Raw genomic sequence first — 22,916 nt, 5'->3', positions numbered from 1 at the left:
CCACGCCATATGCGCAAAGGACGGAGCCACGCCATATGCGCAAAGGACAGAGGCACGTCATATGCGCAAAGGACAGAGGCGCGTTATATGCGCAAAGGACGGAGCCACGCCATATGCGCAAAGGACAGATCCACACCATATGTGTAAAGGACAGAGGGACGCCATATGCGCAAAGGACGGAGCCACGCCATATGCGCAAAGGACAGAGCCAAGCAATGTGCGCAAAGGACAGATCCACATATGTGCAAAGGACAGAGGCACGCCATATGCGCAAAGGACGGAGCCACGCCATATGCGCAAAGGACAGAACCACGCCATGTGTGCAAAGGACAGAGGCACAACAAATGCGCAAAGGACAGAGTCACGTCATATTCGCAAAGGACAGAGGCACGTCCTATGCGCAAAAGACAGAGGCACGCCATATGCACAAAGGACTGAGCCAAGCCATATGCGCAAAGGACAGATCCACACCATATGTGCAAAGGACAGAGGCACGCCATATGCGCAAAGGATGGAGCCACGTCATATGCGCAAAGGACAGAGCCACGCAATATGCGCAAAGGACAGATCCACACCATATGTGCAAAGGACAGAGGCACGCCATATGCGCAAAGGACGGAGCCACGCCATATGCTCAAAAGACAGAGCCACACAATATGCGCAAAGGACGGAGCCATGCCATATGCGCAAAGGACAGAGCCACGCAATATGCGCAAAGGACAGATCCACACCATATGTGCTAAGGACAGCGCCACGCTATAAGTGCAAAGGACAGAGCCAAGCTATAAGCGGAAAGGACAGAGGCACGCCATATGCGCAAAGGACAGAGGCAAGTCATATGCGCAAAGGATGGAGCCACGCCATATGCGCAAAGGACAGAGCCACGCCATGTGCGCAAAGGACAGAGCCACGCCATGTGCGCAAAGGACAGAGGCCCACCATATGCGCAAAGGACAGAGGCACGTCATATGCACAAAGGACAGAGGCACGTCATAAGGGCAAAGGACAGAGGCACGCCATATGCGCAAAGGACGGAGCCACGCCATATGCGCAAAGGACAGATCCACACCATATGTGCAAAGGACAGAGGCACGCCATATGCGCAAAGGACGGAGCCACGCCATATGTTCAAAGGACAGAGCCACACAATATGCGCAAAGAACGGAGCCATGCCATATGCGCAAAGGACAGAGCCACGCCATGTGTGCAAAGAGCAGAGCCACCCCATGTGCGCAAAGGACGGAGGCACGTCATATGCGCAAAGGACAGAGGCACGTCATATGCGCAAAGGACAGAGGTACGCCATATGCACAAAGAATGGAGCCAAGCCTTATGCGCAAAGGACAGAGCCATGCCATATGCGCAAAGGACAGAGCCACCCCATGTGCGCAAAGGAGGGAGCCATGCCATATGCCCAAAGGACCAAGCCACGCCATATGCGCAAAGGACAGAGCCACACCATGTGCGTAAAGGACAGAGCCATGCCATATGCGCAAAAGACAGAGCCACGCCTTGTGCACAAAGGACAGAGGAACGCCATATGCGCAACGGACAGAGGCACGGCATGTGCACAAAGGACAGAGGCACGGCATGTGCACAAAGGACAGAGGCACGCCATATGCACAAAGGACAGAGCCACACCATATGCACAAAGGACAGATCCACTCCATATGCGCCAATGACAGAGCCACGCCAAATGCGCAAAGGATGGATCCAAGCCATATGCGCAAAGGACAGAGCCACGCCATATGCGCAAAGGACAAAGCCACGCCAAATGCGCAAAGGACGCATCCACTCCATATGCGCAAAGGACAGAGCCATGCAATGTGCGCAAAGGACAGATCAACTCAATATGCGCAAAAGAACAGAGGCACGTCATATGCGGAAAGGACACATCCACTCCATATGCTCAAAGGACAACACCACGCCATATGCGCAAAGGACGGATCCAAGCCATAGGCGCAAAGGACAGAGCCACGCCATATGCGCAAAGGACAGAGCCACGCCATATGCGCAAAGGACACATCCACTCCATATGCCCAAAGGACAGAGCCACACAATGTGCGCAAAGGACACATCCACTCCATATGCGCAAAGGACAGAGCCACACCATGTGCGCAAAGGACACATCCACTCCATATGCGCAAAGGACCCATCCACTTCATATGCCCAAAAGACAGGGCCACTCCATATGCGCAAAGGACGGGGCCACGCCATATGCGCAAAGGACAGATCCACACCATATGTGCAAAGGACAGAGTGACGTCATATGCGCAAAGGACGGAGCCACGCCATATGCGCAAAGGACGGAGCCACGCCATATGCGCAAAGGACAGAGGCACGTCATATGCGCAAAGGACAGAGGCGCGTTATATGCGCAAAGGACGGAGCCACGCCATATGCGCAAAGGACAGATCCACACCATATGTGTAAAGGACAGAGGGACGCCATATGCGCAAAGGACGGAGCCACGCCATATGCGCAAAGGACAGAGCCAAGCAATGTGCGCAAAGGACAGATCCACATATGTGCAAAGGACAGAGGCACGCCATATGCGCAAAGGACGGAGCCACGCCATATGCGCAAAGGACAGAACCACGCCATGTGTGCAAAGGACAGAGGCACAACAAATGCGCAAAGGACAGAGTCACGTCATATTCGCAAAGGACAGAGGCACGTCCTATGCGCAAAAGACAGAGGCACGCCATATGCACAAAGGACTGAGCCAAGCCATATGCGCAAAGGACAGATCCACACCATATGTGCAAAGGACAGAGGCACGCCATATGCGCAAAGGATGGAGCCACGTCATATGCGCAAAGGACAGAGCCACGCAATATGCGCAAAGGACAGATCCACACCATATGTGCAAAGGACAGAGGCACGCCATATGCGCAAAGGACGGAGCCACGCCATATGCTCAAAAGACAGAGCCACACAATATGCGCAAAGGACGGAGCCATGCCATATGCGCAAAGGACAGAGCCACGCAATATGCGCAAAGGACAGATCCACACCATATGTGCTAAGGACAGCGCCACGCTATAAGTGCAAAGGACAGAGCCAAGCTATAAGCGGAAAGGACAGAGGCACGCCATATGCGCAAAGGACAGAGGCAAGTCATATGCGCAAAGGATGGAGCCACGCCATATGCGCAAAGGACAGAGCCACGCCATGTGCGCAAAGGACAGAGCCACGCCATGTGCGCAAAGGACAGAGGCCCACCATATGCGCAAAGGACAGAGGCACGTCATATGCACAAAGGACAGAGGCACGTCATAAGGGCAAAGGACAGAGGCACGCCATATGCGCAAAGGACGGAGCCACGCCATATGCGCAAAGGACAGATCCACACCATATGTGCAAAGGACAGAGGCACGCCATATGCGCAAAGGACGGAGCCACGCCATATGTTCAAAGGACAGAGCCACACAATATGCGCAAAGAACGGAGCCATGCCATATGCGCAAAGGACAGAGCCACGCCATGTGTGCAAAGAGCAGAGCCACCCCATGTGCGCAAAGGACGGAGGCACGTCATATGCGCAAAGGACAGAGGCACGTCATATGCGCAAAGGACAGAGGTACGCCATATGCACAAAGAATGGAGCCAAGCCTTATGCGCAAAGGACAGAGCCATGCCATATGCGCAAAGGACAGAGCCACCCCATGTGCGCAAAGGAGGGAGCCATGCCATATGCCCAAAGGACCAAGCCACGCCATATGCGCAAAGGACAGAGCCACACCATGAGCGTAAAGGACAGAGCCATGCCATATGCGCAAAAGACAGAGCCACGCCTTGTGCACAAAGGACAGAGGAACGCCATATGCGCAACGGACAGAGGCACGGCATGTGCACAAAGGACAGAGGCACGGCATGTGCACAAAGGACAGAGTGACGTCATATGCGCAAAGGACGGAGCCACGCCATATGCGCAAAGGACGGAGCCACGCCATATGCGCAAAGGACAGAGGCACGTCATATGCGCAAAGGACAGAGGCGCGTTATATGCGCAAAGGACGGAGCCACGCCATATGCGCAAAGGACAGATCCACACCATATGTGTAAAGGACAGAGGGACGCCATATGCGCAAAGGACGGAGCCACGCCATATGCGCAAAGGACAGAGCCAAGCAATGTGCGCAAAGGACAGATCCACATATGTGCAAAGGACAGAGGCACGCCATATGCGCAAAGGACGGAGCCACGCCATATGCGCAAAGGACAGAACCACGCCATGTGTGCAAAGGACAGAGGCACAACAAATTCGCAAAGGACAGAGTCACGTCATATTCGCAAAGGACAGAGGCACGTCCTATGCGCAAAAGACAGAGGCACGCCATATGCACAAAGGACTGAGCCAAGCCATATGCGCAAAGGACAGATCCACACCATATGTGCAAAGGACAGAGGCACGCCACATGCGCAAAGGATGGAGCCACGTCATATGCGCAAAGGACAGAGCCACGCAATATGCGCAAAGGACAGATCCACACCATATGTGCAAAGGACAGAGGCACGCCATATGCGCAAAGGACGGAGCCACGCCATATGCTCAAAAGACAGAGCCACACAATATGCGCAAAGGACGGAGCCATGCCATATGCGCAAAGGACAGAGCCACGCAATATGCGCAAAGGACAGATCCACACCATATGTGCTAAGGACAGCGCCACGCTATAAGTGCAAAGGACAGAGCCAAGCTATAAGCGGAAAGGACAGAGGCACGCCATATGCGCAAAGGACAGAGGCAAGTCATATGCGCAAAGGATGGAGCCACGCCATATGCGCAAAGGACAGAGCCACGCCATGTGCGCAAAGGACAGAGCCACGCCATGTGCGCAAAGGACAGAGGCCCACCATATGCGCAAAGGACAGAGGCACGTCATATGCACAAAGGACAGAGGCACGTCATAAGGGCAAAGGACAGAGGCACGCCATATGCGCAAAGGACGGAGCCACGCCATATGCGCAAAGGACAGATCCACACCATATGTGCAAAGGACAGAGGCACGCCATATGCGCAAAGGACGGAGCCACGCCATATGTTCAAAGGACAGAGCCACACAATATGCGCAAAGAACGGAGCCATGCCATATGCGCAAAGGACAGAGCCACGCCATGTGTGCAAAGAGCAGAGCCACCCCATGTGCGCAAAGGACGGAGGCACGTCATATGCGCAAAGGACAGAGGCACGTCATATGCGCAAAGGACAGAGGTACGCCATATGCACAAAGAATGGAGCCAAGCCTTATGCGCAAAGGACAGAGCCATGCCATATGCGCAAAGGACAGAGCCACCCCATGTGCGCAAAGGAGGGAGCCATGCCATATGCCCAAAGGACCAAGCCACGCCATATGCGCAAAGGACAGAGCCACACCATGTGCGTAAAGGACAGAGCCATGCCATATGCGCAAAAGACAGAGCCACGCCTTGTGCACAAAGGACAGAGGAACGCCATATGCGCAACGGACAGAGGCACGGCATGTGCACAAAGGACAGAGGCACGGCATGTGCACAAAGGACAGAGGCACGCCATATGCACAAAGGACAGAGCCACACCATATGCACAAAGGACAGATCCACTCCATATGCGCCAATGACAGAGCCACGCCAAATGCGCAAAGGATGGATCCAAGCCATATGCGCAAAGGACAGAGCCACGCCATATGCGCAAAGGACAAAGCCACGCCAAATGCGCAAAGGACGCATCCACTCCATATGCGCAAAGGACAGAGCCATGCAATGTGCGCAAAGGACAGATCAACTCAATATGCGCAAAAGAACAGAGGCACGTCATATGCGGAAAGGACACATCCACTCCATATGCTCAAAGGACAACACCACGCCATATGCGCAAAGGACGGATCCAAGCCATAGGCGCAAAGGACAGAGCCACGCCATATGCGCAAAGGACAGAGCCACGCCATATGCGCAAAGGACACATCCACTCCATATGCCCAAAGGACAGAGCCACACAATGTGCGCAAAGGACACATCCACTCCATATGCGCAAAGGACAGAGCCACACCATGTGCGCAAAGGACACATCCACTCCATATGCGCAAAGGACCCATCCACTTCATATGCCCAAAAGACAGGGCCACTCCATATGCGCAAAGGACGGGGCCACGCCATATGCGCAAAGGACAGATCCACACCATATGTGCAAAGGACAGAGTGACGTCATATGCGCAAAGGACGGAGCCACGCCATATGCGCAAAGGACGGAGCCACGCCATATGCGCAAAGGACAGAGGCACGTCATATGCGCAAAGGACAGAGGCGCGTTATATGCGCAAAGGACGGAGCCACGCCATATGCGCAAAGGACAGATCCACACCATATGTGTAAAGGACAGAGGGACGCCATATGCGCAAAGGACGGAGCCACGCCATATGCGCAAAGGACAGAGCCAAGCAATGTGCGCAAAGGACAGATCCACATATGTGCAAAGGACAGAGGCACGCCATATGCGCAAAGGACGGAGCCACGCCATATGCGCAAAGGACAGAACCACGCCATGTGTGCAAAGGACAGAGGCACAACAAATGCGCAAAGGACAGAGTCACGTCATATTCGCAAAGGACAGAGGCACGTCCTATGCGCAAAAGACAGAGGCACGCCATATGCACAAAGGACTGAGCCAAGCCATATGCGCAAAGGACAGATCCACACCATATGTGCAAAGGACAGAGGCACGCCATATGCGCAAAGGATGGAGCCACGTCATATGCGCAAAGGACAGAGCCACGCAATATGCGCAAAGGACAGATCCACACCATATGTGCAAAGGACAGAGGCACGCCATATGCGCAAAGGACGGAGCCACGCCATATGCTCAAAAGACAGAGCCACACAATATGCGCAAAGGACGGAGCCATGCCATATGCGCAAAGGACAGAGCCACGCAATATGCGCAAAGGACAGATCCACACCATATGTGCTAAGGACAGCGCCACGCTATAAGTGCAAAGGACAGAGCCAAGCTATAAGCGGAAAGGACAGAGGCACGCCATATGCGCAAAGGACAGAGGCAAGTCATATGCGCAAAGGATGGAGCCACGCCATATGCGCAAAGGACAGAGCCACGCCATGTGCGCAAAGGACAGAGCCACGCCATGTGCGCAAAGGACAGAGGCCCACCATATGCGCAAAGGACAGAGGCACGTCATATGCACAAAGGACAGAGGCACGTCATAAGGGCAAAGGACAGAGGCACGCCATATGCGCAAAGGACGGAGCCACGCCATATGCGCAAAGGACAGATCCACACCATATGTGCAAAGGACAGAGGCACGCCATATGCGCAAAGGACGGAGCCACGCCATATGTTCAAAGGACAGAGCCACACAATATGCGCAAAGAACGGAGCCATGCCATATGCGCAAAGGACAGAGCCACGCCATGTGTGCAAAGAGCAGAGCCACCCCATGTGCGCAAAGGACGGAGGCACGTCATATGCGCAAAGGACAGAGGCACGTCATATGCGCAAAGGACAGAGGTACGCCATATGCACAAAGAATGGAGCCAAGCCTTATGCGCAAAGGACAGAGCCATGCCATATGCGCAAAGGACAGAGCCACCCCATGTGCGCAAAGGAGGGAGCCATGCCATATGCCCAAAGGACCAAGCCACGCCATATGCGCAAAGGACAGAGCCACACCATGAGCGTAAAGGACAGAGCCATGCCATATGCGCAAAAGACAGAGCCACGCCTTGTGCACAAAGGACAGAGGAACGCCATATGCGCAACGGACAGAGGCACGGCATGTGCACAAAGGACAGAGGCACGGCATGTGCACAAAGGACAGAGGCACGCCATATGCACAAAGGACAGAGCCACACCATATGCACAAAGGACAGATCCACTCCATATGCGCCAATGACAGAGCCACGCCAAATGCGCAAAGGATGGATCCAAGCCATATGCGCAAAGGACAGAGCCACGCCATATGCGCAAAGGACAAAGCCACGCCAAATGCGCAAAGGACGCATCCACTCCATATGCGCAAAGGACAGAGCCATGCAATGTGCGCAAAGGACATATCAACTCAATATGCGCAAAAGAACAGAGGCACGTCATATGCGGAAAGGACACATCCACTCCATATGCTCAAAGGACAACACCACGCCATATGCGCAAAGGACGGATCCAAGCCATAGGCGCAAAGGACAGAGCCACGCCATATGCGCAAAGGACAGAGCCACGCCATATGCGCAAAGGACACATCCACTCCATATGCCCAAAGGACAGAGCCACACAATGTGCGCAAAGGACACATCCACTCCATATGCACAAAGGACAGAGCCACACCATGTGCGCAAAGGACACATCCACTCCATATGCGCAAAGGACACATCCACTTCATATGACCAAAAGACAGGGCCACTCCATGTGCACAAAGGACAGAGGCATGCCATGTGCACAAAGGACAGAGGCACGACATATGCGCAAAGGACACATCTACTCCATATGCGTAAAGGACAGCTCCATTGATATGTGCAAAGGACGGATCCAAGCAATATGCGCAAAGGACAGAGCCACGCCATATGCGCAAAGTACACATCCACTCCATATGCGCAAAGGACAGAGCCACGCCATGTGCACAAAGGACAGAGCCACGCCATATGCACAAAGGACACATCCACTCCATATGCACAAAGGATAGAGGCATGCCATATGCGCAAAGGACAGAGCCACGCCATATGCGCAAAGGACACATACACTCCATATGCGCAAAGGACAGAGCCACTCCATTTGCGCAAAGGACAGAGCCACGCCATATGCGCAAAGGACAGAGCCACGCCATATGCGCAAAGGACACATACACTCCATATGCGCAAAGGACAGAGCCACGCCATTTGCGCAAAAGACAGAGCCACGCCATATGTGCAAAGGACAGTGCCTCGCCATATGCACAAAGGACAGAGCCACGCCATTTGCACAAAGGACAGAGCCACGCCATATGCGCAAAGGACAGAGCCACGCCATATGTGCAAAGGACACATACACTCCATGTGCACAAAGGGCAGAGCCACGCCATTTGCGCAAAGGACAGAGCCATGCCATATGTGCAAAGGACAGAGCCACGCCATGTGCGCAAAGGACAGAGCCACGCCATGTGCGCAAAGGGCAGAGACACGCCATGTGCGCAAAGGACACATACACTCCATATGCGCAAAGGACAGAGCCACGCCATTTGCGCAAAGGACAGAGCCACGTCATATGCGCAAAGGACAGTGCCTCGCCATATGCACAAAGGACAGAGGCACGCCATATGCTCAAAGGAAAGAGGCACGCCATATGCGCAAAGGACAGAGCCACGCCATTTGCACAAAGGAAAGAGCCACGCCATATGCGCAAAAGACAGAGCCACGCCATATGTGCTAAGGACACATACACTCCATATGCGCAAAGGACAGAGCCACGCCATTTGCGCAAAGGACAGATCCACGCCATATGCTCAAATGACGGAACAACGTCATGTGCGCAAAGGACAGAGCCATGCCATATGCGCAAAAGACAGAGCCACGCCATATGCGCAAATGACGGAACAACGTCATGTGCGCAAAGGACAGAGCCATGCCATATGCGCAAAGGACAGAGCCACGCCATTTGCGCAAAGGACAGAGCCACGCCATATTGGCAAAGGACAGAGCCACGCCATATGCGCAAAGGACACATACACTCCATATGCGCAAAGGACAGAGCAACGCCACATGCGCAAAGGACAGCGCCACGCCATATGCGCAAAAGACAGAGCCACGCCATATGCGCAAAGGACACATACACTCAATATGCGCAAAGGACAGAGCCACACCATTTGCGCAAAGGACAGATCCACGCCATATGCGCAAATGACGGAACAACGTCATGTGCGCAAAGGACAGAGCCATGCCATATGCGCAAAGGACAGAGCCACGCCATATGCGCAAATGACGGAACAACGTCATGTGCGCAAAGGACAGAGCCATGCCATATGTGCAAAGGACAGAGCCACGCCATATGCGCAAAGGACAGAGCCACGTCATATGCGCAAAGGACAGAGCCGCGCCATATGCGCAAAGGACACATACACTCCATATGCGCAAAGGACAGAGCCACGCCACATGCGCAAAGGACAGAGCCTCGCCATATGCGCAAAGCCACCCTCCTCAACACCGCATCGTGGACAGCGGGAATCATCACGCAGGCCGTATCGGAATAGCCGAGCTGGCTTGTAATTTACCCGGTTAATATATTTAAAATGCAAATGCCGGTGGCGTCCGTTTGAGAAGATAGTGCGCACCACAGAACTGTAGTACGCCCCCTGCTGGCCACTCAGGATTAACCCTTGGTTCTCCTGCCAGTCGCTGCTAACCTCGATAACACCTGATTGACGAGTCTCGTGTGAGAAGTAGGTGACCAGGCGTCCTGGGTTTGCCGGGACAGTCCCGGTGCTCCGACAACTGTCCCGACAGATTTCAGGAGTTTAAGCTCATGTCCCGGTGTTTTGAGAGGGTCGGCTGAAAAGGGTGGGAGTTATTTCACTGCGGCGCGTCAGGGATTCCTCCCCTAAGGGCCGCTCCACGAGGCTGGCCTGGTAGACATGAAACGGGCCAGTGTAGTCCATTCAGTGCTTTGTGAGTTCCTGTGCCCGGGTGCGGCGCCCCCACTTCAAAGGAATCCCCCCAAGTTGTATTCCAAGCCCCAGAGACGCGGTCGCCGCTGCCTTCGTTCCCCAGTGAATCCCACGCACAGCACTGGGTGTGCGGGGGCTGCGGGGGCCGAGGAGAGGCCCCGCCGGGGCAGATCCAAAGATCTCCAAAGATTTTGTGGCTCCCCGCGGCCACGCAGGGGGGCCCCCCGGGCGGCCACCGCAGTGCCACGGGATGGCCCATAGCCCGCTTGGCTAGTGTCTCTGACCCCCTGGTGTCCCGCGTCATTTCCGGCAGCAGTGGGCAGGAGCCAGGTATACCTGCCGCCCCCGCCCACCTGGCCACCTCTGTGCCACTGGAGCGCGCGCCGTGCGGGTCGGGGCAGAGTCCACCTCGTCCGAGGCTTTACATACAGTAAGTGCCCCCCATACACCCGCGGGGAATCTAATACTCCGTCCGTTGTGGCATCAGGCACCCCCTGGGTCGAGGCCCCCCTGGGTCTAGGCTCCCCCTGGGTCGAGGCCCCCCCTGGGTCGAGGCACCCCCTGGGTCGAGGCACCCCCTGGGTCGAGGCCCCCCCTGGTTCGAGGCCCCCCCTGGGTCGAGGCACCCCCTGGGTCGAGGCCCCCCCTGGGTCGAGGCACCCCCTGGGTCGAGGCACCCCTGGGTCGAGGCCCCCCCCTGGGTCGAGGCATCCCCTGGGTCGAGGCACCCCCTGGGTCGAGGCCCCCCCTGGTTCGAGGCCCCCCCTGGGTCGAGGCACCCCCCCCCCCCCCAGAACCCCCCCCCCCCCCCCACTCCCCCCCTCTGGGTCCGGGAGCGGGTGCTCTGGTCAGGGCCAGGGGTGCTCCTTCCGAGGGGCGTGTTAGGGCTGCATAGGCGGGGGGGGGCGAGGGATTGGCCTCGTGCAGGTTCCCTGTCCCCAGTGCTTGAACTGAACACCCACTATTAGCAACGGGGAGAAATGTTTCACAAACAGGGTGCCTGCTTGTAGCATGCTTTGACTTTTGCACACACGTGTGTACAGTCCTCATTGCGTACGTGCTGTGCACTTGCGCACTTTTTGGAACATGTGTTAAGGTGATGTCATGTTTCGGATGTGCAGCCTTTGAGTTCTGGGTTCTGGTGTGTGCATCAACTTGTGGTTCCGTCTGTAGAATATTGGCTCTGTGTGTATTTTCTAGGGTCACATATTCACAGTATTTTGTGGTCTGCGTGCGAGCTTTGGGGTTAGTGTGTTAAGTGTACTCTGTATGGGGACTATTAAGGCCTCTGGAAATACCAGCGGTTTTGTGGCCACGGTATTTGGGGCTTCTTTCTAAAACATTCAGGGCTCCGTACATCAAATTTAGGGTGTCTCTGTGTGAGGTTTTTCGGGTTTAATATGTGTGTAATATTTGAAGATCTGTGTAATCGTGTTCCCTGTGTGCAGCACGTGTGCAGACTTTTGGCTTCCGTGTAGTCCGTTCTGTGTGTAGCACGGGAGTGGTTCTCCGTGCGCAATATGTGCTTGGACGGATAAGTGAGTAGAGGTGAGGGGGGACGGATGGATGGATGTGTCGCAGTGCTTAATTTGTGCCGGTGGATGCGTGTGGTAGGCATCAGCACTCGTCCGTGTGTTCCAAATTGCATTCAGTCTTTGGGGTTTCGCCTGTTGCATCCTATTTTTTGCATGTGCAGGTTTATGTAGCACGAACTTGACCCGAAGGTATCCGAGCGCTTTAAATGGATTCACAAGTCCCTTCAGCAAACAGGTGTTTTACTTGAGGCCAAACGGATCTCCTGGCATTCCACTTGTGCACCCCTGGACTGTGTGAAAACAGCTGTTCTCTTCTGTGCTTTGAAAGGTCGAATGTCTGTCTGGAATGACGTCAAATGCTGTGCAGTAGTGTTGTGTGAGCACAGAGTTCTGGGGCTTCCAAGCGCTAGAGCTTGATCGGCTTCAAGGAGCTCGAAGGAACCCCGCACCTCCCGCGAGCGTCAGTCTCCATCAGATGTGATGTCGGCCAAAGTCGTAGTGTCGGCCAAAGTCGGAGCTCGCTCCTTCCTGGACAATGCAGACTTAAACAAACCACGTGGCGAGTGCAAACTCCGTACTACAAATGGAAGTACATGACACAGATGACCTATTTAGATGTACTTTACCCATAATAAAGTTCTTGCTTTCTGACATGGCATAAATTGCAGGTGCAAAACACCCAGGTACAATCTTTGAACCACATTTTAAAGTTGCCACTGCTAACGAGGACTATAAATTGTAAGATACACAGTGCTTCATGTATTAGTATTAGAATTGCGGTTACCTCTGCTTACTGTTGTTCTAATTAGAACTTATAAATATTACATCAAATTTAAAGCAAAAACGTGTGACACTGTGCTATCGATGGACCGACGTCACCATGCTGAGATTTTCAATGGAAAAAAATTAATACTGTTTTACCTCTGATAATGAAATGAGACGTCTTATGGCTGTGCAGTGGCTTCTGGGTATGCAAATTAAAACAAGCATTTACAATGCAACAGGTCTCGCATTTGCGAGAGTTTGAGCTATTGGCTTTGCAAATGACAATGCCTTTTATTTGTGTGTTTTGAAAACCTGCGAGGGCGCACTTTGTACATATAGTCCTTGCTTACGAGACGCAAGGCTGGGAATAACTACGCCTCTTTACTGTCAGCCTTGCTTCTCATAAGCAAGGACTAGAAATAGAAAGTGCGCGTTTACGAACCGCTTGCAGCTTTTCAAAACACATAAATAAAAGGCCAATAGCTCAAACTCTCGCAAATGCGAGACCTATTGCATTGCAAATGCTTGTTTGCATTTTGTTATGGACTCTGGCATAGTAGAGCTCTGACATTTTTCATAAGGGAGTTATTATGTTCCATTATTATAGAAGAACCCCCTATAGTATGGAGGGCAGGGATGCCCTTCATCATGTCTTTAAGTAATACTCTGATATTTATGAGAATTTCAGGGTTCACCTGTAACCAGCCCCGTCTTATGCCCTGAAGGAAGCCGGCTCTTTATATGATATACCAAAAAGAGGTATATCGTGGTATTCCCTTGTCAGTGGACAGGGGCTTGCTCCAGCAATCCCAATGTGCTTTTCTAGGGGGTAGTATGGTCGAGCAGCCTTAGGCTTATCAGAGAGGAGTGTTTGGCACCTGCAAAATACACACACAGTCAATAAATGATGCACAGGCCTCAATAAGGAGATCCACACCAATTTATACAAATAATACGTACCTTTATATATGTTTAGGCACCAGAATCAAAAGTCAACACAGTGCAATTACAGAAGCTGCAATGTTAGCCTATGGAATGAAAACCAAGTTTGGCTTTCAGGTGGAGTAGAGACCAATCTCCTTGACTTAAGGTGGGTTTGGGGCAAGATCCAAGGCCGCACCAGCAGTGCACCTCCAGTCGCACGAGGGCGGGCGAGTGCAGTGCTGCAGTATATCTTCGGGTGCCCAATGTTAGTCAACTGGGATCGGTCTGCATGAAAGGAGGCTGCAGGTTTCGACTGGGAGGCCAGTAGGGCGGAGCCAGCCAGAGAGTTTAAGTCTTGTGATGCTAGCTGAGGTGGGGACACCAGTGGTCCTCTTCTCCTCGGGCCGGGTGGCTGGGTACTGAGGGTCTTTGAGGAGTCAGATTTCAATGCCCGGGAGCACCTGTGGCTGAGGATGCCTGCAGGCAGCCTCAGGAGTTCATTAGTGGAAAAACCAAAGTGGACTCTGTCTCCTGAGGCAGGGGGGCTCGGATGCAAGACTGCTTGGCAGAGTCGTTTTTTTTTAGGCCTGGAGTCCTCACAGTTCTTTTTGGGGTGCCTGCAGGATGAAGGGCAGCAGCTCCACTGCTGCACGAGAGACTGTGGGGTTTTGTTGAATGCAGGCTGTCCGCCCCGGCTTTGGGAGTCACAACCGCTTGCAGGGTGAGATGACTTTGAAACAAATCATTGGGAACAGCAGACAGTCCAGCAGGGCTGGGACCAGGTCAGTTGCTCCTTCTTCAGCCTGATTTCTCACCTGTAGAGTGTCCTCCTTTGTAGGTCAGCAGGATCTACCTTTCTGGTACCAGGGCCTCCCCTATATACTGAATGCTGGGGCCATTGAGGGAGTGTAAGTTGGTATCTAATGGGCTACCTACCTCTGAGGTCACTATGTCCTCTATATGACCACTTCCTGTGGGAACTGGACATAACCCTGTCCAGAGTTCCTACGTTTGCCATTACCAAGATGGCTAACTTTGAAAAGTCACCTCCACTTCAGGTAGCCCAGCTTAGGGGTGGTACTAGCCTGAGAGTGGACACGCTAATCTGACTAGCTAATTTTGCCACCTGTCCAGGTGCCAAAGGGCTCTGGACAAAGGGGGCACATTCTCTCCTGTGAGGGAAGCCAGGTTTGCATACCAAAGGTGTGTGAGCTCCTTATAGCTTCCCTGCCCTGGAATACTAATCTGCAGGTTTTCATACGGGAGGGTCTTTGTTTCTGATCTCCTGAGAGCAAAGGCCCTCATCCTAGGGGCCAAAACCTGTCTCTGGTTTTCACCAGCCTGCCATCAGTAAGATAGCACACCTGTAGCTGGTAGGTTTTCATGGGCAACCTCTAAGGTGCCCTCTGTGTGCATGTATTAATCAATCCAACACTTGCACCAGTGTGGGTTTATTAATGCAAGATGTTTGATCCGGCACACCTATATTTTCGGTGAAGTCATTGTGTAGGTGGGGAACTCCAGTGTCCAGCACATACTTTTAAAATGGCTTCCCTGACCCATTGTATTGGCAGTAATGGGCCTGACCAGCACAGGGGCTGCTCATGCACGTATGCCCTCCCATGTAGTATACTGCACCCTGCCTTAAAGCTGTAAGGCCTGCTGCAGGGGTGACTCACTGATAATTCATGCAGTGTCTGTGGGCATGGCACATCAGGGATGTGTCCCATGTTGTCGTTTCACTTTTGCCTGCAACAAGACACGCAGCCTACAGTGGCAGTCTGTATGTGCTTGGTAAGGGGTCCTTTGGGATGATACAATTTGTGCTGCAGCCGTTGGGGACCCTCTTTAGCTTCCTTGCCCTAAGTATCAGCCGTACCATTTACTAGGGACGTATAGGGGGTGCTAATGTTAGTGATAATTGTTAAAACATTTGCACAGTTTTGGGAAAGAGACCTGGCACTGGGGACTTGGTTAGCATGAACCCAGCACACTTCCAGTCAAAATTACATCAAATACCAGACAAAAAGTGGGGGTGACCATGTCACAAAGGGGCACTTTCCTACATACACTTCCTATTGTTACTACACAAGATTTCTCCTGGAGAGAATGAGGAGGGAGCTTTTACTGAAAGATATAGCAAATCATTGCTTGTCAGTACAAGAGCGTTGTGATCACTGTCCTTGCGAGCTACGATATTCATATCGTCCAGCAGGTGCCAAAGATCAAAGATGACGTTGGGGAGCAGCTTGAGACATGATGGAGACACATACTCAGGCAGACGTATGTCGCACACAAAAATTCCTTCATCAAAACATGACTTGGGGGAGCAGCTTCAGCCATGATGTAGACTCAGACTGTGATATGTAGGCCACAAACACCTTGTCATCAAAACTGATGTAGGGAAGTAGCATGAAGGGTCCAAAACCTTGAGTGGTCTCATCGGAGCAAACTATTGTAGTGTAGTTCCTATATTCCCAATAGGCTCTGCGCATTGGAATAACATAAACAATAGTTTAGACGTAGGACTTAGGTCGACTAGGTCTCCATTGAATATGTTAGACTTAATTGTGAATGCCAGCTAGCTCAGAGGTCACTAGAAACTTTCTCGAATACACAAGAAGGGATTAGTTTCTGACAACCATATAACATGACAACTTTGTTCCCCAAGAATAAGGAATATATCTCCAGAGTCGCGGAAACAATAGATGGCTATTTCACTCGGTCAATCGTGCATGCTTCGTTTCACCAGAAGTGCAGAGAAATAGAGAGACGGGCGTTTTCAATAAAAAGGTTATTTATTGAGCAGTCTTCTTTCTCATGCAAGAGAAGTGAATTGCTATAATCGTAATACTTGCTATGAAGTAAAGTGCGTAGAGTAAAAAGAGTATTATGAAATAATACTGCAAAAGCATTTATATGGTTTCTAAGCCATAAGATACATAAAATAGATAAAATACATACAATGATAAATAATGACTAAAAGTACTCAACTGGTGCATCTAAAATACGCCTACCCCGGTGTACCTAACCTAAGTCTAGTACTAGGGAAGAAGTAAGTGAGGTGTAGCTTGAGTTTAAAAGTTTCTGCCAAGAATCTATCCAATAATTCTCTAAGGGTCTAATCAGCTCCGTACCTTGGTTATAGAATGAAGGAGGTCTTGTATCTTTCTCTCAAGACTCGATCTCCCAGTAACCCGCAAGGGTAGCAGGGAAACACTGGAGCTGGATTTCTCGGCAGGAGAAAAGACAGCGTTTCTCTCTCAGTGCGTCAGCAGGGAGGGTCGGCTTCCTTTGGCACTCGCATGCAGCAGGGTGTCGGGCAAGTAGTTGGTCGATCTGCTCCAAAACCACTGTGCGTTTGCTAGGGTAGATGCTGGCATATTTATACCTGGAAGGTGCCGAGTTTGACGTAAGGGTGGACATGATAACGTCACTAAGAACTCAAAGTTGTTTACACGCTCCAGGAGTTCTGGGACAAATCAATACTGAAGCAGGGGGAATTTCCGTACTGCTGAAGGCTGGCTGTCTTCAAAAACTCATTGTACTCTAGGAGCTTAGTGGAAGTAGCCATGCCGTATTTGGACTGCATTGGCTGTGTCCAAATATGGTTATGATTCTTATGCCTATATAAGGATATGATAAGTTATACCTATATAAGGGCACGAATCGGGAAAATTACACTAGAGCCCTAGATACGTTACAACACTATGGGATACTGAAAAAGAAACAGGGAGACAAACTAGACCAGGTGCAATCTCTCCTTGGTCTCCCTCTCCTCTCTCTCTCTCCTTGGTCTTTCTTTCGCGTTCTCTCCTCTTTTCTCTCTCTGTCTCTACCTCTGTCTCTCTGGCTGTCTCTGTCTCTCTCTCTCTCTGTCTCTCTCTCTCTGTCTCTCTCTCCTCTCTTCCTCTAGCCACACAAAGACTATTCATGGACCTTGGGAGTGTGGGTTTTTTCTGGCTCAGTAACCGAGGCCTATTACAAGGCTGTCTGAGATTCAAAATGTCTGGTTTTTAACGATCTCACAGAATTGTTTCTTCTATTTTCCTTAGGCTTCAGTCCCGCAAGCTCCTTCCTCCCTTCTCCTCCTCCTCCCTCCAGAGACCATCTGTGGTCTCCACCTCCAATGTCCCTATATTAAAAAGAAAAAAGGTAAGTGTTCTTTTAACCCCCAAAAACCCTCAAAACTATTGGAATTTTTTCAGCTTTTGTTTCTACTTTATGTGCACACTTGTATCACTTTCGCTTTATTTCTTGTATTTTATCCTTTCTTCTGCTTTATTTGTTTTTCCTTTGCCCTCCTGTCTACTAACACCTTTATCATGAGAATAAGACCCAATTTTAGGCCACTTAGACTTACCACCAAAAGAGCTCAAACAGGTTATCTTAGGAATGGCCCTGTAAGAAGGATTCTGTGCATGATTGTTAGTTTCACCTCCAGTTATGCCCCACAGATTCAACTTCAGCATCTATGCCTGTACTGTTCTCGACCTCTTCCTTTCCAAGACTATCACCATCACACACCAGGTCAGCCGCAGTTCTCCATGGACCATGGTGTGGCTTCCTTTTCCTTAATTTGTCCGGACTTAGGGTCTCCTCCTGGCCCTTCGGTCCTCCTCCCTCTGGTGGCAGCTCCTGGGTCTCGATTCTTCCTGGCTATCGTCCATGCTGTGGCACATTGTCGCATTCCTTGTGCAGGAGGGCGCCCTCCGCGAGAGCGGATTCTGCATTTGCAGTCCCCTGCTTTTCAGAGCATTACTGAAATGTTTATCAGAATTAGAGACCATTTATAATCCTTCCTTGGTTTTCTCTCCCCACTTTTTTAAGCTGTTTTGGTCTTTCTATCTTGTAGTCTTTTCTTTCTTTCCTTGTCACCAGTCTTTCCTCTCTTTCTAACATTTCTTCTGTGTCTTCCTTCACAGGTCCTCGTCAGGCTGTTGAGGGAGTCATTGGGACTCCACCTCCTCACGTAAGTGTCACTATCCACAGGCAGTGTAGGCAGAAGCTACATTTTTCTAAATGACCAAAACTGCTAAATCATACACTCATCTATGAGTTCTGTGCATGGAAAAATAAAACCCTCTGCTTCACTCTCCACACTGCAAGCAAGACTTAATTAAAACCATGTATAAAAAATGGTATACAACGTTTAGCACGCATTTGTTACAACGCACTACCATTACAACGCAGGCATTACCACGCATACCATTACAACGTATTGCGCTGGGGGGCGCTCTAGGATAGGGAATAAGTTTAATTTTATATCCAACACCTTCCCTAGTGTCCATGGGGACTGGAGTTGGAATATAAAATTATACTTACCACTATCCAGCACCTCAAAGCGCTATGCGTTGTAACGGTATTCATTGTAAATACCGCGTTGTAAAGGTATGCGTGGTAATAGATTGCGTGCTAACGTCATACATCCCTAAAAAATAGCACATATTAAAGCCACCGGCTACTTTTCCCTTAGTTTTACTTTTGACAAACAAAAATTATGAAAAACACGTATTGGCATTTTACATTACCAGATAAACACGTCTACAAATGTTGCACACTGAGCACACTGTACATGGTTCACACTGCCTGGATACAACAGCACTTTTCTTTCTGCAAGGCTAGGATCTTTGGGGGATACTAAAGCTCAGTGTTTCTAAATTACTAAACTAAATCATACATTCCTCTAGAATTCTTCCTACACAAAATGATGATGCTCTGCTTCAATCCCCCATCCACTAGCTATATGTAATTACAACCAAAATCGATATTGAAACCACACCTAGAGGCTTAATATCAACAGCAAAATCAGGGGTGCACTTATACATCTTTTATATGCGACAATCCTGTCTTACCACCATGTCTAGCTCTTCAGTCATTCTTGTAAACAAAAAGAACATTCCCTCAGCCAGGCCTCAAAATCTTTGGTGCTGAATTTTCTTTTCACTCAGGCTGTGTGAAGTCTGCAAGGAGCAGGCCGGATGTGTGTTGGCAACCGGATTGTCAGCCAGGGGCCACATCTCTTTCTTGATGGTGTGCTTGAAATGTTCCAGCAGACTGCTTGTATCTGGAAGCCTGATTAGTCTTCCATCATATTCAGAATCTACTTGGGTCTAGTTAGTTGCTGTAAGTCGCACACTCCACAAACCACCCTCATCCGCACAAAAGCATCCGGGGGGCTTTGATCCCAGGAGTGTCTTCAGCTAAAATATCAGGGGCCTCATAATCTTGCGTCAGTTTTTCGCTTCCGATGCGTCACTTATTGTGACGCATCAGCAGCATAAAACATGCCTACTGTTGCTCACTATTTACAAAGTGAGGCATCTAAGCAGATGCGTCAGTTTGTAAACCCCTGCGCTACATCATACCTGCGTCGGGTATAATGTATGCAGGTGGGGCGTTCCCACGCAAAAAGCCTTGTAGAAGTGACACAGTGAAATCTATGAGATTTCACTGCGTCACTTCTAGGACACCGTTGCGTCAAAATCTTGCGCCTGCCTCACAGCAGGTGTAAGACGGACGCAAGCCCCATGTGAAAGGACGCATTGCTGGAGTTGCGTCACTTTTATGACACACTCCAGAAATGTGTCCCTTTTGCGCTTACAGATACGTCAGAAATACTGATGTATCTGTAACTCCTTGCGACATGATGCTTTCACGCAGCGATGCGTCATTAGTCATAAATGAGGCCCCCGACCTTTAGGAAATTTAGAGTACGCAAACATCTGTTCATGCACAAAGTGAGGGAATATTGCATCAGGTTATTTACTAGAAGAAAACAAGCTCTGGTAATGCCAGTGGGTCTTGCTTTTGTGACATATTGGCCCTGCCAGTTCCTTTTGGCGATGCTTTACAGCAGATGCTGTACAGCTTGGCCAAATAGAGGAAAACATATCTCCCACCCCCCCAAAAAAATTGTGTTGCTTTGTAGGCACAATATCTATTCCTCTGCATCTATGATGCAAATAAAATAAACATGTCCTACAAGTAAATGAAACCAAGGTCCTTATTTAGAGTTTAATGGATTGAAGGCTCTGTCACAAACATACATGATATGCTGTTACATTTAATATAAGTGCACTGTTGCCAACAGCGCTTTTTTAGAGTTTTCTTGGACGGGATATTCTCCACTTTTTGATGGAGTGTCTTGTCACCGAGCTGTAAATAAGGCTTGTATTATTTAATCAGATTATTTGGAAATATTATTCTGCCGGAGGGGTGTTAAAAATATATTTATTTTAAATGCAAGCCCCTTTCCCGTAGCAATATTTTTAACAAGCGATGGCCATTTTTAATTTGATCATTTGTGTTGACCGTTTGGCGTAGCAATCTTTGTTTACTCAGAGTGTGCTTGCAGCAAATATGTCCATAAAAGAATGCTTAGGGCAACAAAACAAGGTGATAGATGGAAAGCTTGAATTATTCTCAGTCACTGGCAATCACCAGGGCCACATTCCAATCCATCGTTTTATGCCCATCATGCCACCTAAGTTTGGACCAAGCCCTGTTCAAATCAGCCTTGACCCTGCTCCAGTTGGAACAGTTCATCCCGAGCTGCCAAGCACATCCTTCCTGAACCTTATCAAAAGCAACCCGGGACCGATTTCTGCCTTATTAAGGCTCATTAGCCAGGTGAATCGAGTGGCACAGTGAGCACAGGACCCATGTCTGGGCATACCCATCACACTTAGGTCACTATAAACAAGTTGATGGATGGGATGCTTGAATTAATCTCAGCCAGTGGCAGTCGCTCGGGCTGCATCCCAGTCCATTGTTTTTTACTCGCCATTTATTTATTAAATTTGTAGAGCGCGAACAAATGCCCGTGGGCGTCTCGGCGCTCTAGACTCAGTGCATGACTCTCCAGATGCTAATTCATGAGATGGATTACTGGTTAAACAACCAGGTCTTTAATCTTTTACGAAATAAAAGGAGAGAGTGACTTGACCTAATCGACAGAGGGAGGACATTCCAAAGTCGGGCCGCAGTGACCATGAACCGTCTGTCTCCCAAAGAGACTGTCTTTGTGCGTGGTACTATTAATTGATGCAAAGTCGTGGATCTCAGTTGTCTGGGAGGGCAATAGAGTGTTAACTGATCTCTAAGAAACTGTGGACCTTGATTGTGTAATGCTTTAAATGCAAGGCAAAGTGTCTTAAATTCTATACGATTTTTAATCGTCAGCCAGTGGTAGTTCCGGATCGTTTGGGCAATTGGTTTAAATTTGGGGGTCCTGGAGAGCAGTCTTTCCTTAGCATTTTGTATCGTTTGCATTTTGTTGACAACCCAAATTTGTGCATTGGCAAATAGGCCATTGCAGTAGTCCAGTGAAGATAATACCAGTGTGCTTACCAAAGTTTAACCGGCACTGTCTGGAAGGAACGGGATTATTTTTCTTATGAGTCTTAGCCTGTGAAATGCTGTTGCTGCTATTTGATTGGCATGGGCGACGAAATTGAGATGTTCATCAAACAAAACTCCCAAATTCCTAACCTTTGGGACAGGATTAGGCATAGTTCCAAAAGATGAAGGCCACCAGGCGGGTGACCAACCTGGGGAGAGTTTCCCAAAGATGACAACCTCCGTCTTCCCGGAGTTGAGTTTAAGGCAGTTGGAGGCCATCCAGTCTCCAATTGCCAACATGCCTTCTTGGAAGCGCTCCGCCACCTCTTCTCCATCATTATTGATGGTGAGGACTAACTGGGAAGATTTAAAGCTGAGTGACCAGGATGACGGGGCAGTACCGTGTTATATAGAGAACTTTCTATGCTGTTTACATCTGTATTACTTGGAAAAGGTCCAGCTCAGAGTTTGTACATTTGGGGAACAGCAGGGGGGAAAGTCATGGTTAGATTCTAGATATGTTGCATTCTATAGACATGCTTTAATTCATGTTTAGAAATGTAACTGCTAAATTTATCAGGACCCCCCTCCAGGTTAACAAGGTTACCCAGGCACTGTCTTTGCTACCATCAATCCTTCACGAATAGTTTCTATAAATGGTACCCTCAATCTTGATCTAATTTTATTTTTTTGTAACTCTTTGCTGTTAAATAACATACACCCT

The 22,916-nt window shown here is 50.2% G+C and overlaps 1 protein-coding gene across 2 annotated transcripts in view; it reads left to right on the top strand.

The window, feature by feature from the left end:
- The first annotated feature begins 10,957 nt into the window (after positions 1-10,957).
- The window catches only part of LOC147700387 (uncharacterized), a 52,717-nt gene continuing 40,758 nt past the window's right edge, over positions 10,958-22,916 (top strand). The window contains exons 1-3 of one of the 2 annotated variants that reach the window (XR_015299420.1): positions 10,958-11,055; positions 17,905-18,004; positions 18,775-18,821. The gene's annotated coding sequence lies outside the window, so the exon portion shown is untranslated. The remainder of the gene's footprint in view (positions 11,056-17,904; positions 18,005-18,774; positions 18,822-22,916) is intronic. The other variant, XR_015299419.1, reaches the window with a different exon arrangement.

Source organism: Lissotriton vulgaris, chromosome 8, assembly GCF_964263255.1.
Source record: "Lissotriton vulgaris chromosome 8, aLisVul1.2, whole genome shotgun sequence".
In the NCBI taxonomy this organism is placed as follows: domain Eukaryota; kingdom Metazoa; phylum Chordata; class Amphibia; order Caudata; family Salamandridae; genus Lissotriton; species Lissotriton vulgaris.
The sequence above is the reverse complement of the archived record's forward strand: the minus strand, read 5'-3'. Positions and strand labels throughout refer to the sequence as shown.